We start from the raw sequence: 18,938 nt of genomic DNA on the forward strand, positions 1-18,938 counted from the left end.
AGGTAAAGATAGGTAAATAGATGAATGTGCCAGCAACTATATATATATATATATATATATATATATATATATATACACGAAATACTGGACATATAAATAAAAAAAAGTAAGGCAGTCTTTGCTCTCAAGGAGCTTGCATTCTAATTGGAAGATACAACATATATTCAGGTGACCAGGAAAGAATATTCTCTGACCTCCCAGCGATTATGAGAGTAGTTGATTACTATGCTCTTTCTAATAACAATGGTAATAAAAAGTGATTTGATTACTGTTTCCAAAGTAAGAACAAAAGTTGGAATGCAGGGCAGGGAGCCAACATCCATGTAGCAACAGAACAGATGGCAAGATGCCTACACTGAGTAGACTCTGGTTTCCTATTAGATGACTGGTTGGGATCTGAACCATGAAATGGAGGTGGCTAAATACAGTTGGTTACATAAGTTTCTCATACACTTATTCACTTACTCACTCATTTATTCTCCCTACAGGACAGGTTTGTCCAGGACAGAGTCCAAAATCTGAGTGGATTAGCTTCTCCAAGGTAACTCAGTGGTCTCTTGAAGCCCAAATCCTGAGTTACTGCTTTAATTAGAGAGAATGGGGAGTTAACAAATAGAAGGGCTTATAGGTATATGTCTGTTCTGGTTAGGCCCTAATTTTCTAATGAATCTGTGATTGGAATGTGAATTATGCAATGGGAAATCAATCTAAAGAGGATTTAAATGATATAGTGGATATTCTTATTTCTGTTTTATTTCTGCTATCCTAGAGGTACCAGTATCTTTGGCTGGCTGTCTTCTCTCTCACACTTTAGATATAAGGTATTCCAAAAGTCTTAGGGTAGTTTTAAGATTAAAAAATTGTTTAAAACTGTATTAAGACTTTTGGGTTTTCTAGGATATAATTAACCCATGTTTTATTCAAGTCAGAAAAACGTTAATAATGTATTCATGTCATTTTATACATATCTTGTTGGTAACATGGTGTGGTTTGCATTTACCCATCCTATTGCCATTTGGATTATATGTCATTTAGATCATTCATAGATTAAAGTGTTTCATTATAAACCATCATGTAGCAGCTCTGCAGTAAAGAGGTAGCTCAAAGCAACAAAGAACTGCTGTTAGGAGTGAGAAGGCATTGTAGGAGGTCACACCAATTTTGCTGTGGCCAAAAATCCTAGTGAAATGATGGATGCCATAGGAAGAAAATTAGAAAGAAAAAAATAAAACATTATCCTCCTCTCATTAAAAGCATGAAAAAAAAACGCAGGAATAATAATCACAATCTCAGAGATAGATAAAGCAAAAAAAGATCTGGTTAAAAGAGAAAAGGAAGGTAATTACATCTTGATAAAAGGTAGTATAGACAATGAAGTAATATCAGTACTTAACATATATGCACCAAATGCTATAGCATCCATATTTTTAAAGGAGCTTAAGGAAGAAATAGATTTAAAAAAAAACTATACTAAGAGTGGTACTTTGACCTTCCCCTACCAGAACTAGATAAATCTAACCAAAAAGTAAATAAGAAAGAAGTAAAGAAAATAAATGAAATTTTAGAAAAAGTTAGATTTAATAGATATCTGGAGAAAATTGAATAGGGATAAAAAATAATATACATTCTTTTCAGTAGCACATGATAAATATACAATATTGTCCATGTACTAGGGCATAACATTTTCCAAATGCAGAAAGCCAGAACCAAATTCAGAAAAGCAGAAATAATAAATGCAACTTTTAAAATCATAATATAATAAAATTATAATCAATAAGAATTCATGGAAAGACAAATTAAAATTAATTAGAAAATAAATAATCTAATTTTTTGAAATTTGTAGCTCAAAGAACAAATCATAGAAACAATCATTGATTTCACTGAAGAAAATGACAATGAGGAAATAACATATCAAAATTTATGGGATATAGCCAAAGCAGTATTCAGAGGAAAATTTATATGTTTTTGTCAATAAAATAGAGAAAAAGCAGATCAATGAATTAGGCATGCAACTGAAAAAAAAACCTAGAAAAATAACACATTAAAACTCCTCAATTAAAGATTAAATAGGGAAACCTAAAAACCAAAGGAGAAAGTAATAAAGTTAAAAGTAAAAGAACTATTGAACTAATAAATAAAAGTAGGAGCTGGTTCTATAAAAAGAAAATAGATAGAGCATTAGTTAATTTGATTTAAAAAGGAAAGCATAGAATCAAATTATCATTATCAAAAATGAAAAGCAAAATTTCACCTCCAATGAAGAAGAAATTAAAGCAATCATTAGATGCTGGGGGCCATCAGTCCACGACGCCTTGACAGCATGGTAGCTGGGGAGACCACAGAGTAGTCCTTGGTGAGATGTGACTGCCCACTCTATCCCCCTTGCATGACCTCTTTCATCAGTGTCCCTTACCTATGAATTGACATGATTATTATTCCCCCTAGTCTGAAAAGAAATAATGCAAGAGCAAAACACATGTACCCTAATTCCCTAAAACATGACCAAAAGATCAGACCCTTAAACCCAATCCCAAAAAGACTATCTTGGGTTAACTTATATTTAGGTACATAATTTCCAGCAAAACTGCAGCTACAGGCCAAGCCCAAAACTTTCTAATGAAGCCAGCACACAAATCAATCATAGAGGCCCATACAATACGTAAAGGTACAGTACAGTTACACTAAGCTTCAATATGCCTCAGTGATTCAATTACACAAATCAGTAACTCAAACTCCCTAGTAAGCCACCTGTGATGAAATCATTTATCTTGTATTCTGTCTGTAATCACAATAAAAAATATAGAATGTTAATCAAATGATTTGTTAAAAGTTAATATATCACTTTTCCAATTATCTCTCTTTAATTTTGTATACCTGCATGCCAATAAAATGGGTATAATAATAAATCTCAAGCCTGGGAATGTCAGAGCAGCTGAGATACAAAGCAGTCCCATGGCCATAAGGATTAAGCTGTCTTCCATTTGTTATTTATCTTATTTTATTTATTTTGACTGATTGTTCACCACCAGTCAGGATACCCTGGAGTCGTGGGCAAAGCTGGATCCTGACCATGACATTCAGGAGCTATTTTGCCAATTACATGAAAAGAAACTTTATATTCTAGGTGAAATGGATAAATATTTACAAAAATATAAATTGACTAGATTAACAAAAGAGGAAGTATAATTTTTAAATAATACCATCTCAGAAAAAGAAATGGAACAAACTATCAAACTCCCCAAGAAAAAATTCTCAGGGTCAGATGGATGTTCAACTGAATTCTATCAAACATTTAAAGAACAATTAATCCCCAAACTATACAAAGTATTTGGCAAAATAAGCAAAGAGGGAGTCCTACCAAATTCTTTTTATGACACAACTATGGTGTTTATATCTGAGCTAGGAAGACCAAAAACAGAGAAAGAAAATTACAGACCAATTTCCTTAATGAACATTGATGCAAAAATCTTAAATAAAATACTAGCAAAGAGAATACAGCAATATATCACAAGGATTATTCACTATAACCAGATAGAATTTGTACCAGGAATATAAGAAATATTAGGAAAACTATCTGCACAATTGACCATATCAACAGAAATCATATGATTATCTCAATAGATGCAGAAAAGCCTTGAATAACATATAATACCCATTCCTATTTAAAACACCAGAAAACACAGTAATAAAAGAGCTTTTCCTTAAAAAGAGCAATGATCATCTATAATGTGGATGAGTTAGATGCCTTCCCAATACGATCAGAATTGGAGCATGGATGCCCATTATCACCATTATTTAATATTGTACTAGAAATGTCAGTCTCAACAATTAGCGAAAAAATAAATTAAAGGAATTAAAATAGGTAACAAGGAAATTAAACTATCAATCTTTGCAAATGATATGATAATGTAGTTAGATAATCCAAGAAAATCAGCTAAAAACCTACTTGAAATAATAAACTTTAGCAAAGTTGCAGGATATAAAATAAAGCCACATAAATCACCAGCATTTCTATATATATTTTCAACAAAGCTCAGCAGCAAGAGTTAGATAGAGAAATTCCATTTAAAATCACTCTAGGCAATATGTAATACTTGGGAATCTATCTGCTAAGACATACACAGGAATTATATGAACACAATTCAAACAAAGTTAGATCTAAAAAAGTGGGAAAAAAAAAACCATTCATTGTTCATGGGTAAGCTTAGCTAATATAATAAAAAGGACAATTCTACCTAAATTAGTTTACTAATTTAATGCCATACCAATCAAACTACCAAAAACCTATTTTATAGAACTAGAAAAAATAATAACAAAATTAATCTGAAAGAACAAAAGATCAAGAATATCATTGGAACTAATGAAAATATGTGAATGATAGTGGCCTGGTGATACCAAATCTTAAACTTTACTATAAAGCAGTAATCATCAAAACAATCTGAAACTGACTAAGAAATAGAAGGGTGGATCAATAGAATAGATTAAGGGTAAATATCCTCAGCTAATGTTTGACAAGCCCAAAGATCCCAGTTTGGGGCGTAAGAACTATTTGACAAAAATTGCTGGAAAAAACTGGAAAATAGCATGGTAAAAAATAGGTTTGTCTCAATATCTCACATCCTATATCAAGATAAGGTCAAAATGGGTATATAATTTAAACATAAAGAGTGCTATTGTAAGTAAATTGGAGGAACATATAATAGTTTACCTGTCAGATCTATGTAAAAGGCAAGAATCTATGACCAAACCAGAGATAGAGAATATTACAAGATGTAAAATGAATAATTTTGCTTATATTAAATAAAAAAGCATTTGTACAAACAAAACCAATGCAACCAAAATTAGAAGGGAAACAACAAACTGGGGAGAACTTTTGTAACAAATTTCTCTGAAAACAGTCTCATTTCTCAAATATATAAAGAACTAATTTAAATATATAAGAACCCAAGTCAATTCCAGATTGATACATGGTCAAAGGATATGAATAGGCACTTTTCAGATGAAGAAATCAAAGCTAACAATAATCATATGAAAAATGTTATAAATCCTTTTTGATTAGAGAAATACAAATTAAAACAACTCGTCCCATCTCACACCTATCAGATCGACTAATATGACAGTAAAGGAAAATGATAAATGTTTGGGGGATGTGGCAAAAGTGGAACTGTAATTGCTGGTGGAGTTGTAAACTAATCCAAACATTCTGTAGAGCAATTTGGAATTATGCCCAAAGGACTATAAAAGAATGCATGCCCTTTGATCCAATAATACCACTACTAGGTCTACATCCCAAAGAGATAAAAAAAATGGGAAAGGACCCATTTAAACAAAAATATTTATAGCTGCTCTCTTTGTAGTGGTAAAGAATTGGAAACTAAAGGGATGATCATAAACTGTGGACAACTTCTGAATCCAGGAGTTTCTTAAGTTATATTAGACAGGTATGTATTGGGAGAAGTCCTTTACTATTGGAGTTGATATCAAGTAGAGTGGATACTTTCACAATCCTACTATGAAAAAATTTCTCACTGGGGTCATAAGTTATATCCCAAAAGCTCTTATGTACCAAAAAAAGGATAGAAAAAAATTATAATCACTCTTCAAACTAGACTTTCTCTATCAGAACTCAAAGGGCAATGATCAAAGTGGTGGTGGAAGTTTGATCTCCTTGAAACATGGGAGTGCATATTTCTCCATCCATGTGCTCTACTGCTACAGCTAGGCTGGCTCTGTGTGTGTGTGTGTGTGTGTGTGTGTGTGTGTGTGTGTGTGTGTGTGTGTGTGTGTAGTATAGTGTAGTGTAGTGTATACATGTGTGTGTGTAATCTTTTTTATCTTGACATGACCTGGCATAGTTTCCTCTATGCTGGTAAAACCTTTGAGAACTCAGGATCACCATGCCACAATGAACATTAGAGTAGGGCTATAGTGAAAGGTAAATCTTAAAGAGCTATATGAAAATGAGTTGCTATTATGCTGTCATTATCATCATCTCCCCCTGGACAGTCATTGAACCTGGAGGGGAAAGACCTGAGTTTAAATACCACATTAGATACTAAATTGTTATGTAGCTTTGGGCAAATCATTTAGTTTCCCTCAACCTCAGTTTTTTCATCCATTTTAACATCTGTCAATGATAATAAGACCATCTGATTCTCTAGGTTGTTATGAGGATGAAATTATATAAAATTTATAAAGCATTTTATTTATATAAATATGCCAATTAGTATATAAGTGCATTATTATTATTATTAATGATAATAAACAGTTTTCAAGCTTCCATTAGGATAATTGATCTTGACCCCTTCATAAGATTATAGATCTAGAGTTGAGAGTGACATTGAAATCCATCTAGTGCAGCCCCCAATTTTATATGTGAAGAAATTGAGGTTCGGGAAGATTTGAATGTCCCTAGGGTAATGTGGGTAGTAACCATCAGAGGTAGGAATTAAATCCATATTCCCTGATCACAGAGCCAGTGCTCTTTCCTCTGTATCACACAGCACTATTCCTCAGTAGTTTCCAATAGGTGAGACAATAATCAAATCTTAAAACTCTAGGAGAGGGAGGCTCATTTTGACTCATTAGCAAGGAAAGTTTAAGGCAAATAAAGGTAGTGCTTCAACGGGAGATGATGCATTTACAGATGGAGTTCATTACCAAGTTGAGGCACATATGGGATATATTCAAGATTTGACTTCTAAGTAATAAGTCAGTTATTTTTTAAAGGAATCTACCAGCACTTATGCATCCTAATGAGCATTGTCATTCCAGGAAGCCACCTTGAAAGACTATCTATTTATTCCAACAGAGCATCCTTTGCTCAAAATTGGTTTGGGAATTCTCAGTTGGAATTGCCTTTAGGGCTAGTCTTAGGGCCACACATGAAAATCAATTTCCTAACTTTGTATTTGTACTTTGTTTTTAACCAAAAACTATCTTTTTGAGACTGATTATCCATTTTATTACCAGACTAGACTCCAAATGATTTTTAGTTATTTCCAAAAATAAAATCTACCTTTACAAGATGAAATATTGCTATCACTGAAGAAATTCTACAAAATGTACTTTCATGTCTGAATGTCATCCACAACACACAGAAGCAACAATTAGAAGAGTTGTAGATCATCACTTCATAGGAAAGAAAACTGAAATCCATTTCAGTTAAATAACTTGCCAAAGGTTTATAAAAAACAGTCAGGATTTGAAACCAGGCCTCCTAACTTCAAGATAAGATTCCCTTTCACTATGTCACAATACTTCCCAGACCACTGCAATTAGCATGTGTAGTCTGCCAACACAACTCAGACTTGTAGTATAGTCTAATTTTGTAATTCTAGTTTTCCAAGGTAACTCAGATTTCTAGAATCATAGAGTTGGAGATTTGGAAGGATTTCAGCAGTCATCTAGTTCAAGAGAATCAGAATGATTAATAAATGATGTCATCTACCCTCTGTTTGAAGACTTCAAGGATGGGAAAAGCCACTGCCTCAAGAGAACCCATTCCATTTTGGGAGAGTTCTAATGTTTAGTTCTTTTCTTGACTTCAAGCCTTATGTTGTCTCTTTGTAATTTCCATTCTTTGGTCCTAATTCTTATCTGTAGAGCCAAATGGGGAAAATAAAACAACTTCTAATCCCTCTTCCATGTAACAGTACTTTAAATGCATGAAGACACCTATGATGTATCCCCTTCTCCAGGCTAAGGATGGTCAATTACTTCAACCTCTCTCCATCACATAGATCCAAGACTGTCCATCATCTTGTTTACTCTCTTCTGGACATCAGAGGTATTCTATTGTGTCTAGAATTGAATATAGTACTTAGATGAAGGTTATTGAAGGCATACTGTAGAAAGAATATTATCTGCCTGTACTAGGAAGCTATTTTCTACTTAATGCAATCCAAAATCCCATTAGCTCAGTAATGGTGAACCTTTTAGAGATGGAGTGCTGGGCCTTGCCACCCCACCCCACACTCAGAGACCAAGTGCTGTGCCCCTCCCCTAACAAAGTGCCAGGTATGCCTTACCCTCCCTACCCCACATTGGGAAGGGAGGGAGGAATCACTCCCATTGGGCTGCTAGGCAGAGCCCTGGGTGAAGTGAGGGATGTTATTAGTGAGTATAGAGATGGGGAGAGGAGTTGCCTGAGCACTCTACTCCCCACCAGGTCTGCTTCCTAGGAGCCACCCACCTTAAACCCTGAGTGTTCCCACTGAGCTACTACTAGGCAGAGGGGTGGATGATGTGAAAAAATGTCAGCAGGCACAGTGGAGAGGGGGAGGGAAGCAGCTCTGTCTGAGTCCCTCTGCCTTTCTAGTAATGAACTCTGGGCAGGACAGTCTCTTGCCCATAGAGACTGTTCTGCATGCCATCTTTGGATCTGTGCCATAGGTTCACCATCACTGCATTAGCTTTTGAAACTGCTAAATCACACTGCTGACTCATATTGAGCTTTTAGTCCACTAAACCCTTAAATCACTTTCACAGCCATGATTCTCTACCCATACCTCTAATCTTATGCTTGAGAAATTGATTCTCATTTTTCACTGACAAGTAATGTTTTACATTTGTTACTATGCTCTAGCATGTGAGCATTCTTGTATCCTGTTTTTGTCACACTAGATTTTAGTTAAACTTTTCAGCTTTATGCAACCTATATACCATCCATGCCTTTATCCAAGTCTTTGACTAAAATGTTTAAAAGGGCAGGACCAAGTACAGATGCCTATGGGTATTCTTCTAGAGATTTCATATTACAACAACCATTCTTTGAATCTATTCATCCAAACATTCCTGAATCCATTTTATTCTAAAAATTTTCTCTATGAGAATACAGTAAGAGAAGGATTTCTACCTCTGTTCTAATTAATGTAATCAGAGAAAGCCCTGAAAGTTCCAATAAATCAATAAAAAATATTAGTTAGGTGTGAACAAGTTCTTAATTTTATCTTTGGATAAAAACAAATGATGTTGGACATGAAATGACGTATTATTTACTGAAAGATTCAGATGCACCAATGGGCTTCTTTATCTGTCTACAAGAACAAGACAGTTCTGAAAGACAAAATCCTCCAGCAACCCAGTCTAGTGGTTGAGGATCTCTAGCTAGGCTTCAGAGAAGGAATCACTCTGAGTGGTGGGCATGGGAACAAGAATTGCTACCAGAAGCCACCAGAGAAAGTAGAAATGGTCACTAGAATGGTAAAGGATGGCAGTAGATGAAATGCATGCAGATGGATATGGAAATCCAGTTACCCAGAGGTGGTAACAGCTTTAGCTTCAGGAATCATAATCCCTCATAACAAAAAAAAAAGAAGTTGATAACTATACACCCCACAAAGACACTAAGCCTCAGGACTCAGAAACAAGTTATACCTTATAAGGACTCCACAAAAGGAGAAAAGACTTAAAGAAAACAGCTATGAGATTTCCTCTTTGCCACATGTCTTCTCCATAAGTATATCACACTTCTATTTTACTGTAGATTTCCACACTCAAGATCCCTGGGATCTTGAGTATGGAAATGAATTGTAGGTTGTAGGTTTTGTGAGCATATTTTATAATAGTAATAGTAATGATTTTCATCATCATTGTTATATTTATTATTATAATTATTTAATAATATAAATTATAATATACAATTATTTACAATTTATACTTGTATAGTTATGCATAATTTATTTCTGTATGATTCTATTAATTATATTTTAGTAATTATGTTTAGGTGATATGATTGATAATAATAGCATTGATATGGTGCTTTAAGATTTGCAAAGCAATTCACTTCATTTTCACAACTTTTGGAGTCATGTGCTATCATTATCCCCATTCTACAAATAAGGAAACTGAGTCAAATAGAATTAAGTGACTTGTCCATTGGCATATAGGTAGTAAGTGCCTAAAGATGAATTTGACCTCATCTTCTTGACATAAATGTCTCTTTTTGTTTGTGCCAACTATTCTTACATTATCTGCTTAATAATTGCCCCTTTCTAAAATATAAACATGACTTCTGGCTGATTATCAATAGGAAAATAGTAATGAGGGCTCATGAGTGACCATAATAAGAAACCTAGACTCTTTGGATTGCCCCTAGAACCCTCAGAGTAGTAATATCCCCTTAGAGACTAAAAAAAAATTAAGTAGTAGTTGTCCTCTAGGGATCTAGCGTGCTAGTTCTAGTGGGAAATAAGAGAGGATGCCACAGATAAGGAGCTACAATAATGTGAGATATGTCATGAAAAAGTTTTCTAAATTTAAGTAAACTACATCCACAGCATTTGTCTTATTTGTTGGTTTAGAAATCTTGTTAAAAAAAAGAAATAGTATAATCTGTTCTTGATGAAACGATTGTGTGTGTATTAGTACACACATACACACATACACACATACACACAGAGGTATTCATTTTCATTAATGTTTTTATATATCTGTGTGTGTGTCATAATTTATCCTGTCTAGATATTTTTAACCATTTCCTTAATGGTATATTCTAGAATTTTCCTAAGAATAGAAGTCAAGCACAGTGATCTCTAGTTGGTAGACTATTCTCTTTCATTCTTTTTTTTTAATTGGGACATTTGATTGTCTCTAATCTTGTAACACTTCCTCCTTTCCCCATGATCTTTCAATATCACTGGCCAAGTCTCAGTAATCTCACCTGCCACTTTTTTTCAGGACCTAATGATGAAGTTTATCTTGGTCAGAGGACTTGAATTTATCAAGAGCTGCTAGGTCCTCTTACTGTCTTCTTATTTATCTGAGTATCAGTTCACTGTGAACCATTTTTCTTCTGTAATTTCCAGAGTAAATATCATCCTCCATTATAGAGAAAACAGAAATAATGTAAGAATTGATTATCTGTTTTCAGTTATCATAATCTTGTCTGCCCCAGGTAGAGGTTCAATCCTGTCTTTGATCCTCCTTTTTCTTCCAGTATAACCACACACACACACACACACACACACACACACACACACACACACACACACACATCATTTTGTTGCCTGCTTCCCTCAATAGCATTGGTTCATTCTGAGCATTAACATTTCTCACACTTTTACAAGACTATTTTACCCTTTTATTCATCTTTTGTCAACTGGCTTTCCTTCTATCTTTCATACATTTCTTTTAAAAATTATAAATTGGTTTCTGAGTACCTTTTGTTTCCACATTGATCTTTTCAGACAAATTCCATATTTTAGTTCCTCGTTAGAATTTTTTCTTTTAGATCTTCAAAATTTCTTTCTTAAACACTTCCCATCCCTTTTGGGTTGACTTTCCCTAAAACAAATGGTTTCTTTGAATTGTATTCTGAACCTTTTGACATCCATTTTCCAAAAATCTTGGATTCATATAAAATTATGACTCAGTTTCCTTTCCTTCTCTTTCATAAAACCTTGGATGTAATTTTGACTTTCTCTTCTTCTTCCCTACACTTCTTCGAAGTTTCTCACCATTTCCACCCAAGCAACCATTTCCTTCTCATTAATGAGGAGTAGAGAATAAATCCTCCTCTCCTCTACTGATTCCCCCACTTTTTAAAGGATGAAGTTATCACTAATGTAGTCAAAAAGCTTTTAGTTGCTCTTCTTTTAGGAGAGAGAGAGAACTTTGAAATTGTCTGGATAATTGACATCTCCCTATTATATCTTTGGTAAAGGTTTGTGATTTATATTTCTTGATATCATGTAGCTACCTATATGTCATATGTGAAATCCAAATACTTTTTTTTTTAATTTGAAAGGTAGAGATATAATTGCTTCTAAGAGAAATTGGAGGGAGGTAGTAATGCATGGAGGAAGAATACCAGGTTTAGAGACAAAAAATTTTGGTTATAAGTACATTTACAAATACTGGCAAGTGACCTTGGGTGAGTTTCATACTTTTCAGTGCCTCGGATAACTATAAAACTACAAACAGAAGAACAGTTGTTCATCCCCATTGGTAAATGAATTTCCTGAGATTTCCTTAGTATGACAAACACAGAGGCAAAGAGAAACAGAAAGACAGACAGATATAGAGAGACAGAAACTGACAAAAGGACAGAGAAACACACAGAGGAACCCTGAGATAGAGGCAGAGACTGACAGGGAGAAAAGAAACAGTGAAAGATAGACCAAAAGAGTCATATAGAAAAAGAGGAACAGAGGAAAGGAAGGGAGAGGAGAGAAGACAAGAAGAGATGAAAGAGGAGGAGAGCAGAGGAAAGGGAAGTTGACACATAAGTCATCCTTTTCTTTAATGTTGATGTTAGGAAAGAAAAATCATGATACATTCTTTGGATTTCTTTTATTATAGAATATTCCTCTAGACAGTTCATAGTTTTGGTCCCTTATGACAGTCCCTATGTTCTAATGAAACTATATTTGCATTTGCATACATACACACAGAGACAGTAGAACATTCCTAAAATTAAGACTTTCTGACAACTGACTAGAAAATCTCCATTTTCATGGCCTAGTCTTAGACAAACAGAAACTTGAACATTAGCAGCATCTTTTTAACTTCTAAGCAAAGGTACATGGAAGTGTCTCTATCAGAGCAGAGTTTAACAACATCATTTCTGGTCTAAGTAGATTTTTAGAGATGGGAAGGACCTTAGAAGCCATCAGTCCAATTTTCACCTGAAAAAGAATATGCTTTATGACATTCCTAGAAAGCAGTCACCTAGCATATGGACTTCAGGGAGCTTAGACCCCACTCCCTCCTGAGGCAGCTCACTCTGGTTTCAGATAGCTCTAATTATTAGGAAGTTTTCCTTTGCTTCAAGTATAAATCTATTTCATTCTAATTTGTCTCCCCCCGTCCCATAGTTCTGCCTTCTTGTGTGAAGCAGAGAAACTCTAATGTTTCCTCTAAATGACAATTCTCCAGATATTGAAGACCTAAGTCTTTTCTTCTCCATTATGAACACTATGAGTTCTTTCTACTTCTCCTCTTACAACATGAATGATATACTTTATTCTAGTTGGTTTTCTTTGCACATTACCAAGCTTATTGATGGAAGTCTGACTAGCTTGTAGGAAATGTCCTCCAGAGATGATTATCTCATGATAAAGAGACTGTGCATTCACATAACACTACAACCAAAGCTTCTGATGATACAACAACTACATTTTACCTTTGATAATCACCTAGAGGAAGCAAATAGAATGATAAGGAATAGTAATTTATATAGCACCTACTATGTGCCAGGCACTATACTAAGTTCTTTTTTTCACAAATAGATGATTTTATAATTATTTCATATCATTTAAAAAAACTTCAGAACAAAGCAATTTATTGAATTGCAAGAAATGTAGCTGTAGTATATTTCTCCAGCAAACCTGGAGTACATTTCCACAATTGTACACATCATAAATGGGATAACTATACATATGGAAGTAAGATAAGTAGTTGGGGCACACATTTGGGGCACTCGTGCCTTCAGTGAAGCAGGGACATTGATGTCTTCTAATGGTATCCACCTTCTGTTCCCACTGGTCAAAATTCATGATGGTTTCCAATTGATATGTAATCTTCAATAGGCACCATTCAACTTTTGGCCAGATGCTGCTCCATTTGACAGAGTTGACATGCATATTCTTGGCCAGAACCTATCTCCTGGTCACTCAAATATGGGATTTCTCTGCTTACAGCTTCCAGATACAGCTGAAGTCATTGGCTATCATGAGAAGAGTAAGCTGAATATGTTCTTTTACTTCAAAGCAAAATACTTTTTATAGTCCTTTGAGAAAAGCAGCTGCCCCATTCACATGACAGTAGATTTAGGAGGAAAAAAATGCTAAGATGGTTCTTGGACTTTTTTTGCCAAATGACTTGTTACTCTCAGAGTTTTGACAATGAGAATTCTTGCTGCCAACAGGATATGCTCAGCTGTTGGTTCTGAGAGCTGTAAAACAAAGAACAGTGACTTTTTTTTAGCTAAGAGATTATTGCTCCCCTCTCCACCCCAGTTCCAGTCAATATTTCTAAATTTCCTGGTCACTAAAGTTGGTGTCATGAATTCTAACTCATGGTTAGCATTCTGAGAAAATCCATACTAGAAGCTGATATTGAACATGTAGTTCACTATAAACTCCAGATCTTTGTCAGACAAATTATTTTCCAGGTATGTCTCCTCCATCTTGTTCTTATGAAGTTAATTGACAAAAAATCTGGAGTGTAAGACTCCACCTTTATTCGATCATTAGACTGAATCGTTCTTATTAAAAATCTTCAAACCTTCTAGCTTTTGAAGGGTTTTTAGGATCGTGACCCTGGCATCTAGTGTTTGAGCTAAATTTTTCTAGCCTTGTAACATCTAAAACGTTGGTAAGTATGCCATCTAATTAAGTGAACTCAACAAGTATTGATTAAATTCCTATATATACAAAGAAAGACAAAAACAGTCCCCACTCTCAAGGAAGTCAACTAATGGGGAAGACAACATGAAAATGACTATGTACAAATAAGATAGGTAGATATGTGTATGCATACATATTTATACCTAGTTTTTTTAATGAGTAAGATATATTATATATATGTTCATTTGTTTATATGTGTATATATATATTTCTATACATATGATAAAATGTAGATAATTTCAGAAGGAAGGTACTAATTAATGGAGTGTGGGAAAAGCTTTTTGCAGAAGATGGGATTTTAGCTTCCTAAAAGAAGTCATTGAAGCTAGGAGGTGTAGATGTAGTCGGAATTCCAGGCATGGGGACAGTCAGCAAAAGTGCACAGAGTCCAGAAATGGAAGATCTTGTGTGAGGAACAGCAAAGAGGTCAGTGATGCTGGATCTTTAGAAAATCCAGAGGGGAATTAGGTATAAGAAGACTGGGAATGTAGGAAAGGGGTCAGACACAAGAGTGTTAGAACTAGCTTATTTCCAACATGAGCATTCACACCTTGGAAATCAGCAGTTGCTATAAAACAAAAGGGTTTGATTTGTTGTTTTGTTGATTTCTTTTCTAGAATTAGGAAATGGAGAAAATGTTAATAATTCAGATTAAATTTAAAAGTGTGTTCTGTATGCATTTGTGAGAGGTGATTGTTAGACATTTATCAGCATATCCCTATAGTCTATTATGAAAGGCTTTAAAAGCCTAGCAGGATGGTGGTAACCTCAACAGTAACAAGAGAATTAGGAAGAGGGGAGGGTATTGTGGAGTGCAAGACAACAAAGTTCTGGATATATTGAGTTTGAGAGGTCTGTGGGACATCCAGTTTGAAGTCTCCAATAAAGAGTTTGAGATGCAAAGTAGAAGTTGAGTTAATCATAGACCCTCTGAGAATCTCCTATGCCTTTATCCAAGTCACTGACAAAAAAATGCCAACCAGAATTAAGCCAACTATATATATATATATATATATATATATATATATATATATGCATGTGTGTGCATACGTACATATATGTATCTACATTCATATGTGCATACATACATATATATATAAATATATCATTGAGGCATTCCACAAGATACCTCTTTCGAAGATGCCATTGAATTGTTGATTCATATTCTTTGGGTCTGGTCATTTGATCAACAATACATCCATTTACGCATACTCTTGTTTACTCTATATGGCTTTTGATATTTTCTACAACAATTATATGAGCTATTTTGTAAAATGCTGTTTTAGAATCAAAGCAAAATTTATCTATGGCATTCTTCTAGATTACCAATTTAGTAATTCTATCAAAAAAAAAACAAAACTAAAATGAAACTAATACAATGTAACCTGTTCTTGATGAAGTCATGGTGGTTCTTTGGGGTTGATACTTCCCCTTCTGGATACTTATTAGCATTCCTTTTAATATAATGTCCCAGAAGTTTACCCTGAATTAACCTCAAACTCACTAGCCTATAGTTTGCAGACCCTATTTCCTTCTTATTTTTGAGCCTGGAATTATACTTTCTTGGTGGGGCACCTAGGTGACTCATTGGATGAAGAGCCAGGCCTAAAGATGGGAAGTCCTGATTTTAAATTTGGCTTCAGACACTTCCCAGCTTTGTGACCCTGGGTATGTCACTTAAACCCCATTACTTAGCCCTTTCCTCTCTTCTGCCTTAGAACCGATACACAGTATTGATTCTAAGACAGAAGATAAGGGTTTAAAAAAATATGTCTTGGCTTGATGGTATTTATACACTCCAGTCTTTTGGAACCAAACTCTCTAATTCTCCATAGTGTTTTAAAGAACATTGACTATGGCTCATTGATCACTTCTGCCAGTTCTTCAGCAGACGTGTATTTTCTGCCAAACCCATCTCTAAAAATTGTGAATTTTCTTTTTTTTTAACTCAAGGAAAAAAAAACAATTCTGATTCCTAAACCCTTCAAAAATATGAATTTTGTATGTGTGGGGAGTGGGATTTAAACTAATAGTAATGTGGGTCATTTTTGCCTCTCACTAGCTAGGATAATTGAAAATGAGCCATTGCACTGATTTTCATGCTTTTCACTCAAGAACCTTTCTCCTTCCCTTTAATAAATTAACAACAAATTGTCTCTGTCTGTTTAGTTATGTCCTGGTCCCATGTACCAGCCAACCCAAGAGCAAACTAACATTCTGGGGAAAAATAGACTTTTTTCTCATCATCTGTCTATTTTTCCTATTCTGATTTTCCATGAGTTTAGTAGAACCATTTATGAAATAGCAGTCAACATTGATTTCTGATTTGAATATTAGCATACATACCCTTGTGCCAATCTGTTTTCATCTTCTTATGGACAAAAAAAGCAAAAAAGGGATAAGAAGTTGGTGAATGAGTATGCATATGTGTGTAAGCGTGTGCAGGAATGTAGGAGTGCAACTGATCCAGAGGAGTTACATGGCATGGAAATAACACAAACTTATAATTAAAATATTCTCCAAAAATCTGATGGAGTTCCCCTACCCCATCTTGGGTTGGCAAGGACTTCAATCAAGATAACATCTGGGCCAGGCTTGGGACATATGGAAGACAGGGGACATACTGTTAGGGTGGGATGACTGAGAAATACATACCTTATTGCTATTTAAAGATGTTTACATATGGGGAACTGTAATCTCCTTGGAGTCTTCCTTGCCCCACCTCCCTCCTTCCCTTCCTTCTTTCTTTCCTTCCCAGGTGCTGTCTGCAATTCCTGCTGGCTATTTATTTTGTATTAGGGCCCTGTAAGCTCCCTTGCCTCTAGCAGACTCCACAGACACCATTTCTCCAAAAGGCTTTGAAGAATGATCTATGAAGGACGCCACAAAACATCTCAAGATCAATTGCTGTAATTATCCCCTGAATAATTTTCTGTCATTATTCAGGCTGTACATATTGTACATGAAAGGCTACGTTGAGCCAAACCAGAAGCTCGCTGGTTCCAGGATTTACAGCTTATTGTACAAAAAAGATTTAGAAGGCAACCCTTAGGAAATACATCTGGAGATTGTTAAAAGGATAAAGGAAAATATAAGTTCTTTTAATCTTAATATTCTTTATGCACCACTCATTACTACTAAATATATCTTCTAGTTAAGCCTTCCACAAGGGATGAAAAGGCTATTCACTTTTCCTTTTCTTTGGCTTAAAAAACTATCACACAAAATAAGGAAAATAACAATAATGACAATGATGATGATGATGATAGTAATAATCTAATGCCTTGTTACTTATAAAGCTGTGCAACATCCCCACTGAGTGCATTTAAAGGGGGAAAAAGTGAAATATCCCTGATAGAACATGAAAAATGTGAATTCTCCAGTTGGCATCTTGTTTTCTATATATTAGGTGAAAAAAAATCTTCCCCACATTTTTAAACAAAAGTTAGTGGTAAACCTCACTGAATTTTCTAAATATCTAAAACAAAATTATTTGAAAATTGCTGGGGGGAAAAGCACAGGGTCTTTCTTTAAAACATTATGATGATGATAATAATCATTACTAAGACAGGTTAAAGGGGAGAATAAAACTCCATATATTTGTCATTACATCGATCATTAATATTAACTGCCTTTGGCTCAGGTAGCTCAAATACTTCCTTTACCAAATGAGGGCACCAGGGTGATAGGGCACCAATGACTAGACAATAATATACTCAAGCAGCAAATTCCCTGAGTCATGGTTGAAGGTCTTATTGCTAGAAGGGTTATTTTTTTTAAAATATTGAGACTGAAGTTTGGATATAACTAAAGGGATTTCAACTTTTTTTTTTTTTTTTGCAACCAGACACTTAAAAATATCCAACTCAATATTACTTAAGCTATCATGAAAAATGCTATTCTCATCCTAAGAAAATCATTTTGAAGTTTCCATTAATGTCCAGAAGGGTTATTGAGTTGACAACATTGGTTTAAACTTAGTGGCTAAGATTTACTGTTATAGAGGATTCCGACTAACAGCTGAGTGTCATTAGTCTGCAGGGTGAGGAGTGCATGTTCTGGGTCTAAATACATCTGGGCATGCTGCTGCTGCTGCCAGTGAGAAGTTGAAATGAATTTGCCTCAATTCAGATAGAGCATAACAGAATAACCCAACTTTCTCTATACTTAATAATATATATATTATGTATATAATATAATAATAATATACTTAATAATAATGATATGGAGGTTGGGGACTCTACCTCTAATTGTAGTGCTTTTCTTTGCAGCTAAGGAAATTCTCTCTTCAATTGCAGGTTGGTGGTTTCTTTGCAACTTCTTGTCTTAGAGATTTTCATAGAACTCAAAGAGGTTAACTGAGTCATAAAATCAAGATGTGTCAGCACTAGGACTTGCAACTAGATTTTTCAGGCTTCAAAATTAGGTCTCTATTTGCAATATCATGTGATCACTATAAAACAACAATGACCGCAATCACAACAACAATTTATATACTTCTTTAATATTTAAAAGTTTGTAAAGCACTGTATATATTATCTCATTCTACATGCACAACAAACACCACTTGTGATGCAGGTGTCATTA

Source organism: Monodelphis domestica, chromosome 2 (assembly GCF_027887165.1).
Source record: "Monodelphis domestica isolate mMonDom1 chromosome 2, mMonDom1.pri, whole genome shotgun sequence".
In the NCBI taxonomy this organism is placed as follows: domain Eukaryota; kingdom Metazoa; phylum Chordata; class Mammalia; order Didelphimorphia; family Didelphidae; genus Monodelphis; species Monodelphis domestica.